This window comes from Crassostrea angulata, unplaced genomic scaffold, assembly GCF_025612915.1.
Source record: "Crassostrea angulata isolate pt1a10 unplaced genomic scaffold, ASM2561291v2 HiC_scaffold_179, whole genome shotgun sequence".
NCBI lineage: Eukaryota > Metazoa > Mollusca > Bivalvia > Ostreida > Ostreidae > Magallana > Magallana angulata.
This window is the reverse complement of record NW_026441732.1, coordinates 56,104-59,005: the sequence shown is the minus strand read 5'-3', so window position 1 is coordinate 59,005 and position 2,902 is coordinate 56,104. Positions and strand designations below refer to the sequence as shown.

Sequence of the window (2,902 nt, the reverse complement as noted above, 5' to 3'; positions counted from 1 at the left end):
GAAATGTGTCTATTGTTGTCTTGAATGATAATGTATTTGTATGTACAGTGGCTCCCAGTGTTGATACTAGTTTTTTTTGCCTTTCATACCATATAGCAACACATGCTAGAGTTGTCTGTTGATATGAACGTTTTTATAGATATAAAGAACTCTGCTTTATTTTATTATTTTGTCATGAAATATTAACCGGACATTAATGATAACCGAATCTAGCTAAATTATTTGTGTCCAAGTGTGATATGTGTAAGATACACTGTTGTTCGCAATTTTCCAAATTTTGAAAGTGATTTGGGAAGTCAGTGTGTTTATACAAGCTACTCATGAGGGTCTTGCACGTAAAAAAGGTGTGAAACTTAATTGACAGGGGTAATCTTTTGTACTGAGTATGGTATCATCAAATTTTACTGTCCAGTTAAATGAAGCAAGATTAGTAGTAAATCAGTGTTTTGTGGTAAAAACAGACCGTCCAGATCCGGAACGCGGAATTCTGGATAAATGAGACAAAATAACATATAAAAAATCTGTTCCCAAATAAAATCGTCCGTAAACTGAAGCGTCCGGTTATCTGGCATCCGGATATCTGAGGCCCCACTGTATATCTGTATTTCAACCCAAACATATTAAGTGAAACGATCAAAAAATAGTTGCAGAAAATAGCAAAATGAACTTATTTAATTTGACTTCTTTTATCATTAGCTGTAAGTCTGCGGAAACTTAGAAAGAAGATGTTCAGGTTTTTTTAATCTCCAAGTTCATACTGCGCCGGATACCCCGACCACTGACTTGTTTAACTAAACAAACTATTAAATATTCTTTTAATATTACTTGTTGAGGGTTCTTCAATGTTTATGCCAATTTTCACCAAAATTCATCATTTAGAAGGGGAAATATTCCAGCTGTCTCAATAATTTCTGAAAAACCCTTGTACATACACCCCCTACCCACCTACCCATGATGATCTTCCCCCCCTTTCCACACTTTGCTACTTCCTGTTTAATTTTGGATCTGTTGGGGATTTACGTTAAGTGTCTTTAGACTTTTTATTGTAGAGCTGATATCTTTTAGATCTGTAGAATTTATATTTTAATTATAGTTTTGTTTCATTTAAAGTAATTTTGCCCAATTTTCTGTTGTTTTAGATGATGGACCACTCTACTTCTTTTGACAACAGGTGCCCCTACAGATTCACAAAGTTCCAATGTTGAATGTCCATGACCCTGGTTGAGTGAGTGCACAACTTTATGTATTCTACTTTCAAAATTTCTACTACTAGGAATACATTTTGGATTTGATTTTAATTATACGTATGCCCTGTTTAGAGATTCTGATTTTTGTGTGCAAGTGTGATATTTAACAAGCATCTGTCTTCTTCTGTCATGCTCAATTCAAAGTCATGAGGCAACACTGAAGGGTACCACTTGTTGTTTTTCAGTCCGCGACAGGAAAAGGAATAAAGTTGGCAGGAATTTCCGCACTGTCTTTGGTAGCAGCTGATGATGGAACTGACAGCAGTTGACATGGCCTGTTTCTTCAAAGGTAAGTCTCCGGAGTAGTGATTTTAGAGTTTTCGTACTCCGTCCTGCATCTAAGCTTTAGGTCCAGAACAAAACTTCTCTGCATGGATTCTCTCATAGCTTTTGTTCTTCCAGGAAACATGTCACTCCTGAATGGAGACTTAGCAGTCTGTTTTCTTTGAGAGTCAAAGAAGTGGCGCAGGTCTTTGAGTTTTTCAATCATATGCCCTTGCTTTTCAGATGCACCAGAAGCAGCAGCACTATCTCCATCACTGGTGAAATGGGAAATGACAAGTGGACGGTCATCACTTTGCAGCTCAACGATGCATTCCGCAGCCCATCTCTTTTCATCTTCTATGGTGTTCTCAGGAGGAATGGTTGCAATGCAGTCTTCATGTCCTAGGCATGTAACTTCCTTTTCCTTGGTTCTAAAATAGGTGCCTTTCTTGCATAGTTTATTGCCACAAAACACAGCCACACCATTCTTCTTGGTAACATTTTCACTTAAGGTCAGACGACACGTTCCTCAATTTTAGATAACTTTTTCCAGGAAATTGTTAATGGTTTACTACTACTTTGACAAGCCTTCTTGCAAAAAATTAGGGTACCTTCCCAAGCATTTCTTCAAAATACTAGAGTATGCAATTTCCTATATAATCTTCTTGAAAATACACTTGAATTGCTGATATAAAAATAAATTCATCTACACCACAGCGATATTCACTATATTAGAACTACATCTCTGCCGGGGCGGGGCTTTGAACTCACGACCTCTATAACCTATAAACGCTTCTGACAGTGAGCTGCCACGGTTCTAACCACTCGACCATCTAGACATATAACCACATCTAAGTAAATTGTGATCATTTTTAAAGTAATTATAAAATTAATATTTTTTATTGGAACTCTTTATAACGAGGAGATACAAAAAAGATTTTCGAGGAACATGTTGTCTGACCTTAAAGTGTATGTCACTTGTGTGGCAGTTTCCCGATCGCACTGAAGGTGGCATTGTAAAACGAGGCATCTTCATCCGCTCTTATAGGTGTATTGGCAAATCCACATATCTCATTAAGCTCTTAAATGTCCTGATTTATTTTCTTTATGCTGTTTTTGTTCAAATCAGTGATGATTTGGCCTACTGTGTTGCAGGTCTGATGAATGTTGGTGGCTGATGCTGGGTCAATGTTTGTGCCTAGAAGTATACCATGCATATCCTTTGTTGTAAGGCTGGTAGCCAAGTGGCCAACAGCCATGGCAACATTAAGCTGTGCGGCTCTCCGTCCCTTTCCTGATTGACTGACTTCCTCGTAAAGCTTTTCATGGTGACTGGTGTAATGGCACTTCTTACATCAAATGGAAAGGATCCATGCCAGACATTGCTTTTC

General features: G+C 37.7%; 1 long non-coding RNA gene across 1 annotated transcript; it reads left to right on the top strand.

Annotated features, from left to right (window-relative positions):
- On the top strand, positions 1–2,430 carry LOC128169693 (uncharacterized). Its single transcript, XR_008241577.1, has 3 exons — positions 1–1,225; positions 1,433–1,536; positions 1,755–2,430. It is a non-coding gene; the product is annotated as an uncharacterized LOC128169693 (long non-coding RNA).
- The last annotated feature ends 472 nt before the right edge of the window (positions 2,431–2,902 follow it).